Here is an 18,224-nt window from a genome sequence, read left to right on the forward strand (position 1 = left end):
ATAATTGATTGAAGCTATCTAAGATTCCATAGCAGCTTCTCAATGGAGCTATGGGTATTTTGGGGGTTTGTTGGCTCTTCTCTATAACGCTGTTCTTGGGAGTCAAGAATGCCGTAATAAGGTAAGTATAATTCAGAGGGACTTGTTAATTGACTGTAATGGGAATGGGAGTCACTTATGGTAATCACTTCAGAGATACACTTGGAGTAGTGGAGCTCTACCAATATCTTTATGCTTTCCCTTGATGGGCTTCATTATATTACTATTAAACACTGCCCAACATTGTTTATGAACATGTTCTTTTTCAGACAGATTTTAAATGCTTTGTTTTATATACACAGACACATTTATCATATATCCTAAAAAAGAAAAATATTCTGGGTATAATTCTGATCTGACTTACAACAAATACAAATCCAATGGTTACAATAGGGTTTCATGATATGTAAATTAGGGCAAACATTTAATCCTAGAATATACATTATACATCTTGATCAAGGGTCTCCAGAGCTCTACATTTCAGCACTCTGCTCACAGAACCTATGAAGTAATAGAATTACCATGGATTTGTATTGGTGTATATGAGAGGGGAATTGGCCTAATATGTGGGTGTAAAATCTGATAGGTGTCTAGTTTGTTTCTCAGAGACCATTTTAAAATATGTTGGCTGTCTCCAGTCAGTCTCTCTTTCTTGCTCTCTCTCCCTGGGTATGTCTCTGTTGAGTTCCGAGTATGATCCCCAGCTCACGTAGACATAATCGTGCTAGCTCTCCGTGAGCTAATCCACTAAAAATATGTGGGTGTAAAATCTGATGGGTGTCTAGGTGTCAGTATACCTGCAGTAGCATGGGCAGTTGTAAGTGGCAGCACAGGCTAGCCACCCTCAATGCAAACTGATCTGGAGCCTGTGGGTACCTTCTTGGGGCAGCTAGCCTGTTCCACTGCTTGCTGCTTCCTCTGCTATCACAGCTAAATTACTATTTTGAGAGTGCTAGCTTGATGAGCGGTCATGCTAGTATGTCCACACAAGCTGGAGATCACACCCCTAGCACCAAATGTAGATGCAGCCTCTGTGTGTGTGTGTATTTGTGGGATGGGGTGGAGAATAAAATACCGGTGGCTTATTAATAGCACTGGTCAAAAATTAGAATTTCCATCCCATGGGAAATTCCATTCTTTCTGGGTTTTTTTGGTCCTAAATCAGGATAAAAAGTAACTTTTTGTGGAACAGAAAGTTCAGAAAAAAATCAATTCAGAAACAGCAAAATACTTGGTTTCAAGTCAGTTTGATATTAGTCTGTGTCCCACTGAGTTACTGTCATGCCCAATAGGAGCTGTGGTTTGGATGACTGATTCCCCAGTCTCCTTCATGGGCTGGGCTCCCCAGCATGACTATATCTTTCACAATGCACTGTGGTCATGGGATTCCTGTAATGCACCACTGTGCATCACCAGGTGCTAAACTGTGGTGCATCATGGGAAATGTAATCCAGCCAGGGAGCCCGACCCATAGAGGAGAATGGGGTCATGAGGCACTTCTGCAACTAGATCTTATTTCAGCTATAGTTTGTGGTTCTCAAGATCTGTTTATTCAAGACCTGAGCACTGGGAGCTCAAGTACTAGTTGGAGCTCAATAGCTTTACAAAAGCAATGGCCTGCAAGACAACTGTAGACATAAGTGTTTCTCATTTGGAATTCCTCATCACTCAGAGCTGCCAGAAGAGCTGCCAGAAGTTGAGCGTACTTCCAAAAGGGAAGAGCATATATTTTATAGAGCTGAGCGAACAGCATCCAAACATTTTTGGTGAATGTTCACCTGAATGAAAAATGAATTAGCTTTTTCTATGTTCATGCTCCCTTTGTGTTTGCTTTCAAGGAACATACCATTGAGTGAATTTAGTAGCAGGAATGTTCACAGAAACAGTGAATTTGAATTGACTATTTCAGTATGTTCACAGAAACTACATTTTATATTTTTAAATAGAGCTGGTTGGGAGGGGAAGAGGGAAAGTTTAAAACCTTTGTTTTTCTCTCCTTTCTTCAAAATTTGTAAAATTTCAACCAGCTGCATTTGTAAGTGAGAGTATTGTTACCAGAAGCTTGATTCTAAGGGTTACACTTGTTCAGTCAAGGAACAGAGCACGGAGTACCATAAAAATAAACCAAATGTTGGGTATTGCAAGAAACTTCTTATGAACAAGTCAAGAATTAATCACAAAAACTTGGTGAATAATTTTGAGTAACAAATCTATTCTAGAAAATCATAACATTTTGACAGAGAATTTGCAAACAAGAAAAGAGGTTAAATCCATTTAATATTCATTCACTATGAATTAATTATTCACCAAACTGTAGTATAGTGTTTATGTCCTTCATTACACTCCTGCTTGAATTTCAGAAATTATCTAAGAGAATGACAAGTTAATGGCATGACTTAGTTTCAGAAAAGGAAAATCTTTTAAGATCTCCAGCAAACAATATATATATATAAATGAAATATCATTGTATTCCAGCACAACAATTGTTTTTGCTAGCTTCATTTTCCCAAATCCTGAATCTGAATAATATATATAAGTAGATGGAGTCTCGAAATTCACTGGAGTGTACCATACATTTCAGTCATGTTTTTCGGTTGATCCAGTATATAGTTTCCTATAAAGCTGCACTGGGGTGAAAGTGTGTGAACTGTAAACTGTAGCTACTGGGGACAGGTGGTTTAATATATCATGGTGACTGTCAAAATTATTTCAACTCTCAAGCAAAGATGCAACTTTATTAGCCAGGACAAAGCAAATGAAAAAAAATTACCCATATTCTCTATTCCAAAAGATTATTATGGTAGCAAACTTCCTCATGCACAGCAGAGGTATTCCGATTGTTTTTGATAATTCTGTGCTAATAAATTAGCATGTCAACACAAACTTATTTTGCAATTTGCACAATGCCACATCTATCCAATTTAATAAAACAAGAATTGAAAGGGGGAGCATAAACAAACATTCACATAACAAATTATATCGCACTAGGCTATAAACAAAAATCTGTTTTAGCTGCTGGTGGCGACAGTTAGAAACAAACTGCATTTTGTTACTCTGGATTTAATGCAGACCATGCCACAGATAGCATGTGGTGTGTGTATATTGTCACATCCTGACCACACAAATATTTTGTCAACCTCCTAACCACATTCTTGTGGTTTTATCATTGATAATGGGATCATTGTTGTAGAAATTGTACAAAGTGGCAAATTCACAGGTATACCAAATTGTGAGTATTATCCCAGTCTGCTGATTCATAATTCTCCTTAAGAGAGATGGTGTTAATAAACTTGTTCTCCAAATTCTGCATCCTTTTACATTGCTTAATAAAAGCATCCAGAATTCTTAAAGCTACCATACAAGAGAAATACCAATCAAGCTCATAAACGATCAGCTGTGTGAAAGGTCCAAATGCCATATACTTAATGTGAAATCGGATGTATATTCACTTCTAACCCAAGAAAGGGGTGGTGCTCTGCCTGTAGAGTGCTCTCTGTTTAAAAAAAAAAATTGTAGCAGCGGGCCTTGTAGCAGTTACACATTCCTCCATCAGTCTTGTGGGGAACATGCAGAAAATTTTTAACATGATTGTGAAAAAGATGGCAGTTCTGCTTCTTCTGTGACATTGGTGAATGATTTATATATAGTGCCAGATTTGACAATGACATATAAATTTACACTACAAAGTATTTACATCTGAGCTTTATCCAAGGTTTAATACCATTGAACTCACTTTTTAATGACGACAACCTGTATAAGAACAAAAATATATAAATAGAAGGTATTTCTCGTATGATGCTCTGTCAAACACAATTGGATGAAAGAGAGAGAGGACTGAACCGTTCTCCTTGCATCTCTCATTTTTCTCTGTCCTTTCAGCATCTCCTCCTCTAAATTGTGGCTCAGGCCTCAGAAGCATGTAATTGCTCTTGTCATAATAAAGCTTCAAAGTAAAGGTCTGCTTTTGTAACATGGCCTGTCTTTTATGCAAGCACCTATTTAACTAGCAATATGAGTTGGTCTTCATGCATATTGGTTTCTGACATAAAAAGTATGGCCTGCTTTAACTGCTGCCAGATATTTAAATATTTGTGTTTTTCCGGAGTTTGTGCAGAGTACACCTTCCATGTAGATGGGATTAATGATTAATGAGTGAGTCTGAATACTGAGATTGCAGAAGGGATCTCAGGTTGAGCATGGAAACTTTTTTCCCCCTAACTTATCCTGCTTTCTCTTCAACATTACCAGGTTTGTGAACACGCTGACATAATTCAAATGTAAGGGAATTGTTTTATTTGTTTGGAAGTTTAAAACAGTTAAGTTTTATTATGTATGCATATCAGCTTCTGCCAATCAGGAAAGAAGCAGAGATACTGAAATGCCTCGAGGAGAGGCTATGGTATTTCATGGCAGTTCCAGCCCAACTAGAAGCAGGTAATGTCATGAGATTTTAAGATTCTCAGCTCAAGGTCTTAGATTCAAGAGATCTGCATAGCTGACAAAGTTTGAGCGTCTAAACTTGTGGATGCTCCACAGAATGCTTTGAAGTTCACCCATCAAAACCATTATGGCTGCATGATACAAATAAACATTAAAAAAACCTCACAAAACACTGATCTCTCATATGTAACACTGAAGTCAATTTACACCAGCTGAGGATCTGGGCAAACCAGAGGGTCCTCTTAAAAATGCCAGAACCTCTGTTTCTAATAATTTGATAGGGAAAAACTCCATCCATACTCCCCCCCTCCCAAAAAAAAAAAGCTTTTAAATGGGTGGCTAATGAAAATACCTCTCAAACAAGCAAATTTATTTTCTGGGGTAGCAACAGGAAAAAGGACATTAAAAATCAGCTTAGAGTGAAATATTCTTGTTGAAATACCTTAAAATACAATTTTTTAATGAAACTACTGACAAATGTTCTGCCATCTTATTTGGTACTACTATAACATTGCTTTTCCTAAATAAGGTGACATGATAAATCATATTTGATGTACTGCTCACATACCACATAGGCAGGCATTTGTTACAGCACCGAGTCAGAGAGCGTTTACAGGGAACTAATTCCTTTGTTTCTTTGGTGTCAGATGTGATGGAAGTGCACCTCCCACTTAGCAATAATTTCTATTCTCTCATGACAGCTTGCAGCTTCTTTTTATTCACAGCATGCTTCTGGTGTCATCACTTCTCAGCTTCTGTCTTCTGCTAACACCAGGGATCCTCCTGAGACATGTCATCTCCACCACCGCAAGTCAATATTCATTTGCTTTCTTCAAGCTCCATAGCTCTGCCCCATACAATGCCAGAGAGAGCCTCATTGTTAAAGCAGTTAAGCAGGAAGCCAGTCACTTGTGGGCTTTTGGTCCCAAAGTACATAAGTCCTAAAGAAAATAAATGGTAATTTACCCAACTGATTATCCACTGCTTTAAAAACCAGTCGGCTGTTAACAATGGACTCATTTCAGTCAAGCAATATGAATCTAGAAACTGTAAAATCATATTGGGGATTTCAGAATCACATAATGAGGGTTTTTCTCTCTGTGTATATGTCCCTTTAGAGCTGGTTTAAAAATAAGAGTAAACAAAGCAATTTAAATAACATCTTGGAAATAATAAATGCTGCCAGTTCATTTTTTTTTAATCAACCAAAAATGAATTGGAATGAAGACAAATATGGAGTAAAATGTTGAAAAAATAATATTTTCCTTCCAAACTCCTATGCAGGTTCACTGAATGCAATTTACATTGAGTCAGCTACTGTTGATCATTTACCCACCATCTGAGGAGCAGATTTTCACCTCATTTATAAATTTGGTTTTGTTCTATTTAATCCTTTAGTGGAACCAGCTGAAAGGAGGATTTTCACTCCAGAGAAAATTTGGAAAAAGACAATCATTGTAGAAAAAAAGAAATGTACTTAACCAAGGTTTTCCCTGTGTTCCTGGAAGTAACATTTAAGATATTGAAAAGGAGGACTTGTGGCAGACTAACAAATTTAGAGACTAACAAATTTATTTGAGCATAAGCTTTCGTGAGCTACAGCTCACTTCATCGGGTGCATGCAGTGGAAAATACAGTGGGGAGATTTTATATATGCAGAGGACATGAAACAATGGGTGTTACCATACACAGTGTAATGAGGGTGATCAGGTAAGGTGAGCTATTACCAGCAGGAGAGGAAAAAAACCTTTTGTAGGGATAATCAAGGTGGGCCATTTCCAGCAGTTGACAAGAACATGTGAGGAACAGTAGTGGGGGGAAATAAACATGGGGAAATAGTTTTACTTTGTGTAATGATGCATCCAATCTCAGTCTTTATTCAAGCCTAATGTAATGGTGTCCAGTTTGCAAATTAATTCCAATTCAGCAGTCTCTCATTGGAGTCTGTTTTTGAAGTTTTTTTTTGTTGAAGAATTGCAACTTTTAGGTCTGTAATCAAGTGACCAGAGAGATTGAAGTGTTCTCCGACTGGTTTTTAAATGTTATAATTCCTGATGTCTGATTTGTAACCATTCATTCTTTTACGTAGAGACTGTCCGGTTTGGCCAATGTACATGGCAGAGGGGCAGTGCTGGCACATGATGGCATATATCACATTGGTAGATGTGCAGGTGAACGAGCCTCTGATGGTGTGGCTGATGTGATTAGGCCCTATGATGGCGTCCCCTGAATAGATATGTGGGCACAGTTGGCAACGGGCTTTGTTGCAAGGTATTGTCAAAGTAAAGGTATGTTCAATATGAATAGATAAATACAATTTTAGAAGCTAATGAGTTGAACAGGACAAGGAAGCAGCCAGCTAAATTAATTCACCTTGTTACTAGCTCCTTCAAATGATCATTTATAGGAGTTTTCTGCATTCTTCACGGATGAGGTTCGGAGGCTTGTGGCTGGGTTTGCTATTCATTTTGATTGTAAGAGCCTCCGGGATTGAGGGGACTGTTTCACCTTGTTTGGGTTCGATGTAGCTTTGGACCAAAATGTCTGTGGTTTTTTGACTCCCCAGCATACATTTTCCTGCAGTTCACTAATACATTATGTCTGTGCTCCAGAGATTGCACTGGCTTTCAATTCAAAGTGCTACTTTTGCTGAATAAAGTCCTTCATGGTTTTTTCATTAGGTACCTAAGAGATTGACTACAGTATCTAACCCAACTGTTTCAGAGTAACAGCCGTGTTAGTCTGTATTCGCAAAAAGAAAAGGAGTACTTGTGGCACCTTAGAGACTAACCAATTTATTTGAGCATAATCTTTCGTGAGCTACAGCTCACTTCATCGGATGCATACTGTGGAAAGTGTAGAAGATCTTTTTATACACACAAAGCATGAAAAAATGGGTGTTTACCACTACAAAAGGTTTTCTCTCCCCCCACCCCACTCTCCTGCTGGTAATAGCTTATCTAAAGTGATCACTCTCCTTACAATGTGTATGATAATCAAGTTGGGCCATTTCCAGCACAAATCCAGGTTTCCCCCCCCACCCCCCCCACACACAAACCCACTCTCCTGTTCGTAATAGCTTATCTAAGGTGATCACTCTCCTTACAATGTGTATGATAATCAAGGTGGGCCATTTCCAGCACAAATCCAGGGTTTAACAAGAACGTCGGGGGGGGGGGGGTAGGAAAAAACAAGGGGAAATAGGTTACCTTGCATAATGACTTAGCCCTCCCAGTCTCTATTCAAGCCTAAGTTAATTGTATCCAATTTGCAAATGAATTCCAATTCAACAGTCTCTCGCTGGAGTCTGGTTTTGAAGTTTTTTTGTTGTAATATCGCAACTTTCATGTCTGTAATCATGTGACCAGAGAGATTGAAGTGTTCTCCGACTGGTTTATGAATGTTATAATTCTTGACATCTGATTTGTGTCCATTTATTCTTTTACGTAGAGACTGTCCAGTTTGACCAATGTACATGGCAGAGGGGCATTGCTGGCACATGATGGCAAATATCACATTGGTGGATGTGCAGGTAAATGAGTCTCTGATAGCGTGGCTGATGTTATTAGGCCCTGTGATGGTGTCCCCTGAATAGATATGTGGGCACAGTTGGCAATGGGCTTTGTTGCAAGGATAGGTTCCTGGGTTAGTGGTTCTGTTGTGTGGTATGTGGTTCCTGGTGAGTATTTGCTTCAGGTTGGGGGGCTGTCTGTATGCAAGGACTGGCCTGTCTCCCAAGATTTGTGAGAGTGTTGGGTCATCCTTCAGGATAGGTTGTAGATCCTTAATAATGCGTTGGAGGGGTTTTAATTGGGGGCTGAAGGTGACGGCTAGTGGCGTTCTGTTATTTTCTTTGTTAGGCCTGTCCTGTAGTAGGTGACTTCTGGGAACTCTTCTGGCTCTATCAATCTGTTTCTTCACTTCCGCAGGTGGGTATTGTAGTTGTAAGAATGCTCGATAGAGATCTTGTAGGTGTTTGTCTCTGTCTGAGGGGTTGGAGCAAATGTGGTTGTATCGTAGAGCTTGGCTGTAGACGATGGATTGTGTGGTGTGGTCAGGGTAAAAGCTGGAGGCATGTAGGTAGGAATAGCGGTCAGTACGTTTCCGGTATAGGGTGGTGTTTATGTGACCATCGTTTATTAGCACCGTAGTATCCAGGAAGTGGATCTCTTGTGTGGACTGAACCAAGCTCAGGTTGATGGTGGGATGGAAATTGTTGAAATCATGGTGGAATTCCTCAAGGGCTTCTTTTCCATGCGTCCAGATGATGAAGATGTCATCAATATAGCGCAAGTAGAGTAGGGGCGTTAAGGGACGAGAGCTGAGGAAGCGTTGTTCTAAGTCAGCCATAAAAATGTTGGCATACTGTGGGGCCATGCGGGTACCCATAGCAGTGCCACTGATTTGAAGGTATACATTGTCCCCAAATGTAAAATAGTTATGGGTAAGGACAAAGTCACAAAGTTCAGCCACCAGGTTAGCCGTGACATTATCGGGGATAGTATTCTTGACGGCTTGTAGTCCATCTTTGTGTGGAATGTTGGTGTAGAGGGCTTCTACATCCATAGTGGCCAGGATGGTGTTATCAGGAAGATCACCGATGGATTGTAGTTTCCTCAGGAAGTCAGTGGTGTCTCAAAGGTAGCTGGGAGTGCTGGTAGCGTAGGGCCTGAGGAGGGAGTCTACATAGCCAGACAATCCTGCTGTCAGGGTGCCAATGCCTGAGATGATGGGGCACCCAGGATTTCCAGGTTTATGGATCTTGGGTAGTAGATAGAATATCCCAGGTCAGGGTTCCAGGGTTGTGTCTGTGCAGATTTGATCTTGTGCTTTTTCAGGAAGTTTCTTGAGCAAATGCTGTAGTTTCTTTTGGTAACTCTCAGTGGGATCAGAGGGTAATGGCTTGTAGAAAGTGGTGTTGGAGAACTGCCGAGCAGCCTCTTGTTCATATTCCGAACTATTCATGATGACAACAGCATCTCCTTTGTCATCCTTTTTGATTATGATGTCAGAGTTGTTTCTGAGGCTGTGGATGGCATTGTGTTCTGTACAGCTGAGGTTGTGGGGCAAGTGATGCTGCTTTTCCACAATTTCAGCCAGTGCACGTCGGCAGAAGCACTCTATGTAGAAGTCCAGTCTGCTGTCTCGACCTTCAGGAGGAGTCCACCCAGAATCCTTCTTTTTGTAGAGTTGGTAGGGAGGTCTTTGTGGATTAGTATGTTGTTCAGAGGTGTGTTGGAAATATTCCTTGAGTTGGAGACGTCGAAATTAGGATTCTAGGTCACCACAGAACTGTATCGTGTTCGTGGGGGTGGAGGGGCAGAAGGAGAGGCCCCGAGATAGGACAGCGGCTTCTGCTGGGCTAAGAGTATAGTTGGATAGGTTAACAATATTGCTGGGTGGGTTGAGGGAACCATTGCTGTGGCCCCTTGTGGCATGTAGTAGTTTAGAAAGTTTAGTGTCCTTTTTCTTTTGTAGAGAAGCAAAGTGTATGATGTAAATGGCTTGTCTAGTTTTAGTAAAGTCCAGCCACGAGGAAGTTTGTGTGGAAGGTTGGTTTTTTATGAGCGTATCCATTTTTGAGAGCTCATTCTTTATCTTTTCCTGTTTGCTGTAGAGGATGCTCTACGTAAAGGAATAAATGGACACAAATCAGATGTCAAGAATTATAACATTCATAAACCAGTCGGAGAACACTTCAATCTCTCTGGTCACGCGATTACAGACATGAAAGTTGCGATATTACAACAAAAAGCTTCAAAACCAGACTCCAGCGAGAGACTGTTGAATTGGAATTCATTTGCAAATTGGATACAATTAACTTAGGCTTGAATAGAGACTGGGAGAGCTAAGTCATTATGCAAGGTAACCTATTTCCCCTTGTTTTTTCCTACCCCCCCCCCCCCCAACGTTCTTGTTAAACCCTGGATTTGTGCTGGAAATGGCCCACCTTGATTATCATACACATTGTAAGGAGAGTGATCACTTTAGATAAGCTATTACGAACAGGAGAGTGGGTTTGTGTGTGGGGGGGGAGGGAAGAAAACCTGGATTTGTGCTGGAAATGGCCCAACTTGATTATCATACACATTGTAAGGAGAGTGATCACTTTAGATAAGCTATTACCAGCAGGAGAGTGGGGTGGGGGGAGAGAAAACCTTTTGTAGTGGTAAACACCCATTTTTTCATGCTTTGTGTGTATAAAAAGATCTTCTACACTTTCCACAGTATGCATCCGATGAAGTGAGCTGTAGCTCACGAAAGATTATGCTCAAATAAATTGGTTAGTCTCTAAGGTGCCACAAGTACTCCTTTTCTTTTAACCCAACTGTGCAGGTCAGCTGGGAAGCTCAAGTTTACAAAGATGCAACTTTTATGTAGGGAACTTAAGACAGGGCATTGCCAGCAGAGGACTCTCAGCTCTGGAATTTTCCATTTCTCTCCCTGATTCAACAGAGCTTGAGTCACCTGACCTTTAAGGCTCTGCTATTCCAGTCTATATAGGTTCTCATACTGCCCTCATCACCATAAGCTCTGAGTACTTTCTAGTAATGCATTAAGCAACATGACTAACATCTGTCATGTTATGTTGGGGTGTCCACCGCACACAGGAGTGGAAGGGGTTAATGGAGGCCAAATGGGCCAATTAATCTAACAGATTCAAGGCTGAGAGAAAAGCCCTAATTAGAGGAACAGGCTCACCTATGCAGGAACACATGGGTCCTGTATAAAGCCAGGTAGCTGGCTACAGGGAGAGGCTGTAGGTAAAAAGGCTGCAATCATACCTTGAGTAGAGTGAGTTAGAGGCCACTAGAGAGGGTGGACACCACTGATATAGGAAGAAGCCCAAGCAAACAACAGCAAGAAGTAGGACTGTACAGGGGCTATGGCTGCTTGTTATAGGGTCCCTGGGTTGGAACCCAGCATAGAGAGTGGGCCTGGGTTCCACTACCAGCCACTGGGGCATGGTGAAAGGTGTTGGAGGTGCCAGCCAGACAGCAGGTTGGGAAAGACTGTGAATTCCCTGGTAGGGGAGGACTTCATTGACCTGGCCGGAGCACCAAGCCATAGAGAGGAAGCTGCAGACCGGGGAGTGAGCGAGGCAGCAGAGCAGGAGAAGATATTAGAAGTCAACACCAGAAGGAGAGTGCAAGCTGGCAGAGCTAATCCCCAGGATGACTAACAGGAGACACTGCTTGTGGTGAGTAGACCCTGTGACAAGTGTGCATTTTGTTCTTTCGCCTTGTCTTTGTATGTGGAGAGTTGTGGGTGCAGTGTGATTGATGTATGTGTTTTGTATGTGCACACAACTTTGTGTCTTAGATCAGAGAAGGCAGGTTAAAGAAAGGTGCCTGACACACGGACTGGAAGGTTGTGAGGTTTTTGATGTTCCTGTGGGAGTATGTTCCAGAGTCATGAACTGGTCCATAAGAAAGCTCTGTCCCCTGCACAAATGAGCTTTACTGCAAGGTGCAGTGTTTGTTTTGTTTTCCTGGGTGGGTAGGCAGAGGCAAGAGGATTTAAGCATGGCTAGAAGACTGTAGATGTGATTGGGATTTCTGGAAATCCCAACAAATGAATTGTGCATTTATGTGTATTACCTGCTTCAGGCAGTTAAATGTTCAAGGAATATACCTTTTTGGGTTCTAACTTGCTGTAGATGCATAAATTCGTCTTGAACTACATCACATATATGTTATTCCTTGAAACAAATGTGTCTATATGTGGTAACTAGGCATGGGGGAATTTTTTTTAATTTCTTTGTAGTGTTGGATTTTCATTTTCCTGAAATGAGAAACCAAGGATGCATCTAGGCAAAATAAAACGTTTTTTCTTGTCCTTTAAAGTATAGACATTATCAGTATTTTATGACATTGAGGACTTCTGGAGGTAAAATCAGAGACTATTGCAAAAGTAGGGGAAACTTCCTTTCCAATAATATGGCAAGATATGATCCTAAATACCCTGTAGGTGTTTACATTTAACCAGCCCTGGAAACCCAAATTATAATTTAAAATGAATGCATTTAAGAAGTGCTTTCTTCCTAATTTCCCAGCTTCTCCTCCGCTTGATACTTGGAAGGCTGTGGTGAAGCTGGTTAAAAATTTGTAAAATGCCTGATGAAAGGTACCTTCAAATGTGAAGTATTAATATTATTCTGTGGTGAAGTTCTAATGCTATTCTTTAAAAAAGTGTGTCTTTGAATCCAGGGATGGGATCAAATACCTGATTCTTAAATAACTAGTCAGGAAGTATGTTAAAGTGAATGGGAATTTTTGTCTAAGGGCTTGTCTACGCTACCGCTTAAGTTGACCTAACTTACGTCACTCAGGAGTGTGAAAAGCCAACCCACTGAGTGACATAAGTTACGTGGACTTCAAGTGCTGTCTAGACCATGCTATGTTGGAGGGAAATGCTCTCCCACCAACATAGCTTCTGCCTCTCGGTGAGGTGGAGTAACTACATTGACAGAGCAGTCTCCTGTCGACATAGCATGTCTTCACCAGATGCGATACATCAGCACAGCTGAAGCATGGTAGTAAAGACAAGCTGTCAGTACAGATATGTAAAAAGAAAAAAGAAAAGGAGTACTTGTGGCACCTTAGAGACTAACCAGTTTATTTGAGCATGAGCTTTCGTGAGCTACAGCTCACTTCATCGGATGCATAGCTGTAGCTCACGAAAGCTCATGCTCAAATAAACTGGTTAGTCTCTAAGGTGCCACAAGTACTCCTTTTCTTTTTTCTTTTTTCTTTTTACGAATACAGACTAACACGGCTGTTACTCTGAAACCAGTACAGATATGGTGGTTCAAGGCCACCCAACTGAAGTTTAAGCTTTCCATCACAGCTAACTGAAATCTTTTTTGGCCCAGTGTTTGAATTGGTTGGGCTTATTGTCCTGTGTGACCTCCACCACTATCTGACAATGTTTTTTTGTTTTGTTTTGTTAATTTAATTTGAAAAAAACCCCAAAGACTGCAATACCTAATTTGGGATTATCCTTGGTTGTTTATGTTGTAACGTGTAGATGGGTATATTCCAGTTTTGACTGGGCTGTAACTATAGAGGGTGTGGTTCATTTCCCCTTTGTGATTAAATCCAAGGTTAATCCTTTCTCCCATTAGCACAGGGAAGTTATTTTATTTTGTTACTAATGTCCATTTTATTTTGTTACTAATGTCCACTAGTGTCTCGGCAGACACTAGTGGACATTAGTAACAAAATAAAATGGACATTAGTAACAAAATAAAATAACTTCCCTGTGCTAATTCTAGGGTTCCAGAATTCTCTGGAGCAATAATACTATTCAGTCACGCTCTGCCGAGGAACATTATGATCACTGTTTGTCCTCAACCAGTAATGTAACCTAGCAGTGTTCCCTCCATGTCATTCTTCCTATTTGCTTCTGGATATAAAGAAATAGAATGCTTTAAAGATAAAAATCTGTGTTTGGGGCCTGAGATTCCTTTGCACCACCTTGACACACACGGTCAGCTAAGGCACTCTGGTTGAACTTTAGAGACTGGAATTTGGTCATTCTCAGGAACCATAAATGAACTTTATATTTCAGATATGTTTTGTCTGAGCTTTAAAGCAACTTTCCTCTGTCAAGATGTAGATCTCACTACCTAAGCTTTCTGACCTTTAGCCCAGGATTTTGTCTTTTGTTTTTATTAGCTCGGAGATGTCCTTGCCCTTTTTATATTTATATTAAGGTGTGGCTGTGTGCATGCATTATGTGAGAACCCATAAAGCCCACACAGGGAAAATTCAAGAAAGAAAAGTTCTGCGGGTTTAACAGACTTAAATATTGTCTCTTAAAGTGTGTACTGGATCTTAAAGTCTTGAGGGACTTGAGATTCTCATCTGTAATTTCTGGTAAGCATGAGCTTTTATACTTCTGCTAGTTCAGAATGTTCTGTTGTATTATTTTGGGGTATGGGGGTTTGGAGGAAAGGGTTAGCCACCACATAAAAATTGAAATCTACAGAGGAAGCATTATAAGTGACTGTGTGGTTCAGACATTAGATTATAATTGGATTCAGGGTTAAACTACATAATCAGATTTAGAGCATAGATGTGATTAATTTGAATAAAATTCTGTAGCTGGGCTTTTATAACCAAGTAGACAACAACCTTTAGACTCACTTTTAGAATTTGAGGATTATCTTTGGTACTGATTTTAATGATTTAACTCCGATGCAATATTGAGACTGACTTTGTTTATTTTATGTTGATTTGATGGTATATTGTTCTTAGTTTAATATGCTTCACAATAACTGAGCTTTGATTCTTTTTTTATTTTGGTTTGTTTGAGACTTGTAATAAATGGATGAAATAGAAACTGGTATTGAAAGAACTCAGTAAGCAGCATAAAACCAGAAGCTTTTGGGACCTAGGGTGGATGAACTGGTGAACCCATGACCAATCCTCCCTAGAGCGTTTCCTGAGGATGGGTGAGATGCAGTGTTGCCAACTCTTGTTGTTTGTTCAGGACTCCATACGAGTTTGGCTGGGCCTGGAACCAATCTCATGATATGAGAAGCTCCAGCCCCACCGCAAATTTCATTTTAGGCTGGAGGAAACCCCCTCTGACTGGCTGCCCTACCTGCTGGGAAGAGCAGCCAGTCAGAGCTGCTTCAGGAAGCAGGCAGAACAGTCTGCCCAAGCCCCTCAAGGAGGGAGGAAGGCAGAGGTGCTGGAACTATTTGTATAGTGAGGGTGCTGAGAGCCATTGAACCAAAGTGTAAACTCTGTATATAATAGAAACCACTTCAAGTGCGGGGTGCAGCAGCACCCCTAGTTCCCATCCTATGGAGGAAGGAGGGTGGAGCAGAAAGACCTCAGTAGCTCTGCTCAGTCTCCTGAGCAGCGGAATGGTTTCTCTCCTTCCCTGCAACACCAAGCCTGGGAAGGGGCAGAAGGGGGGATGATGAACCCCTAGTAATGCTCCCTTGGGTTACCAGTTTAGGTTGGCCTTATTCCTGGAGGTTTTATCACATGCCAACCATCCAGGAATTAAAGATTAATTTTTAATTAAAGGTTTCAGAGTACTTGTGGCCGATGAAGTGAGCTGTAGCTCACAAAAGCTTATGCTCAAATAAATTTGTTAGTCTCTAAGGTGCCACAAGTACTCCTTTTCTTCAATTAAAGATTGTCAACTCTACTGCCCCTTCAGCCTGGAAAGAGGAGAAGGGGACTCTGCTGCAGCCTTTCCCCACAAGTACTCCTTTTCTTCAATTAAAGATTGTCAACTCTACTGCCCCTTCAGCCTGGAAAGAGGAGAAGGGGACTCTGCTGCAGCCTTTTCCCCACAAGGCCTGGAAGAGCGAGGTAAAGAGCCCAGGAGGAGCAGAGGTGGAGGGGAGGATTGATGGTTTCGGGGTAGAACTGATGTGAGGGTGCAATTCATGTGGTGGATGGGGGACAGAATTAATTGCTGGGTAGGGGGACTGGCAGATATGGGGGTGAGAGTTCCTACAGCAGGGGCCAAAATTGCCTTGAGAAATTTGGAAGCATTGACGACAATTCTTTCTGGAGGGAGGGGGTTTAAAATATCAGGACAGGCCAAACACACACACTATAACTTAGAAAAAAAATGCATGATTTTTGAACCTTTGGGGTTGGCAATAATGGAGATAGGGAGGGTTTTGTATATGTATGGTGGGAATGGGTTGGGGAAGGTATGCTGAGTACTGCTTGTTATCACCTCATTCCTACTCCTGTTAGGAGTAGGGGATTGTCTGTGGATGCTTCTTATTGTCAGAAGTACTGTCTGTACAGTGATTTGATTGCAGAGAAGATGTTTGTTTATGACCATGTTTGTTAAATATGCCATCAGCCTTTTTTTGCTATGGAAGAGAGCATGCTGTGTCAGGTTCACCATAGTACATTGATTTCAGGAACCGATGTGACTGACCTGATGCAGTACACACTCATTTAAACACATAGCATTAGACAAGCATTAGCAACTGCAGAGAACCTGCAACTCCCAACAAAACCAGTGGAGATTATAGGTGCTCAGTAATTGTCCTGTTTAGTGATGAGCAAACATAGTATGAACAAATAGAAACATATCAGAGGGGAGGAAGATAAGGGTGTGATCCTCATTCTCCTTCTGGCCCCTGTACGCCCAATAAAAGAACAGGCACAGCAAAAAGGAGCTTTAAAAGCCTCTGTTCTGGTCTGGGGAGAATTCCCTGAGCGCAGGCATTGCAGAAGACAGTGGATAAAAGGGAAAATGGGACACTGCATGAGGACTAGGCTCATCCCTGTGTGCGCGCGCACACACACACACACACACACACACACACACACACACACACACACACACACACACACACGGCTGGCCTGAGCCCTGCCACACAAGGCTGAAGCTGGCCTCACCCCAGCACAGGACTGCCATCATCACCACTCCCCCACCCCACCACATGTTCCTCCGCACCCCACTTTTTTGACACAAGTGGGCATTTGTCCCATTTGCTTTTGCCAACTGATGAAGTTGGCAAGAACAATGGGACAAATGCCCATTTTTGCCAAAATATCAGGACCGGGCTTAAAGGGACTGCCCGGTCAAAACAGCATGTATGATCACCCTATCCAAGGACCACTACACAAACCCTTTTATAGAAAGAGGTGCCAGGGGCTGGGCGAGGAGGCAGAAGCGGGTGTGTTGGGAACAGTAATCGCAAGTCACTGTGAGGATTCCAAATCGTGCTGTTGCTTGTACAATAGTCTAAGAGTCTGATGTAACTTATAGAAGCCCCAGGGTTAACTTATGCCAGTGGGGCCCCTCTAGCCCCCAGAGTCCTCCTGGACAGGTAGGGTTCTAAGGTGGCTTAACATCATAGCTCATTTCCCTTAGGATAAAAATGATGAGTCCTTGTGGCACCTTAGAGACTAACAAATTTTGGGGGGCATAAGTTTTCATGGGATATAACCCACCTCAACAGATGCATGGAGTGGAAAATACAGTAAGCAGATATAAATATACAGCACATGAAAAGATGGGAGTTGCCTTACCAAGTACGGGATCAGTGCTAATAAGGTCAATTCAATCAAAGTGGATGTGGCTCATTCCCAGCAGTTGACAAGAAGGTGTGAGTATCAACAGAGGGAAAATTATTTTTATAGTGACCCAGCCACTCCCAGTCTTTATTCAGGCCTAATTTGATGGTGTCAAGTTTGCAAATTAATTCCAGTTCTGCAGTTTCCCATCAAAATCTGTTTTTGAAGTGTTTTTGAAGAATTGCCACTTTTAAGTCTCTTATTGAGTTTCCAGGGAGATTGAAGTGCTCTCCTACTGGTTTTTGAATGTTACAATTCTTGACATCTGATTTGTGTCCCTTTATTCTTTTGTGTAGAGACTGTCTGGTTTGGCCAATGTACATGGCAATGTACAGAGCTCCACCAGGATGTGAGCTCTGTGGCACAGCACAGAATCTCACTCTGTGTTTAGTGCAATATATTTGAAAATATAATTTTGTGTTAAACTACACCTAGGATAACCAAAATACACTATACCCTTGTATTATCAAAACAAACTGTTAATATTTTGAAAAAGTAATCAATGTTTATATTAAGATTTAATTTTTCAAGTAAGCTTCCAGAAACCCACAACAGCAAGTGCTAACAATATCCACAGAAAACAAATTCCCAGTAATGTAGGAGCATGCTGAAAAACCCACTGAAATTGATAACACTCCTACTGACTTCACTGGGCTTTGGATCAAATCCTTGAAG

This window comes from Natator depressus, chromosome 3 (assembly GCF_965152275.1).
Source record: "Natator depressus isolate rNatDep1 chromosome 3, rNatDep2.hap1, whole genome shotgun sequence".
NCBI lineage: Eukaryota > Metazoa > Chordata > Testudines > Cheloniidae > Natator > Natator depressus.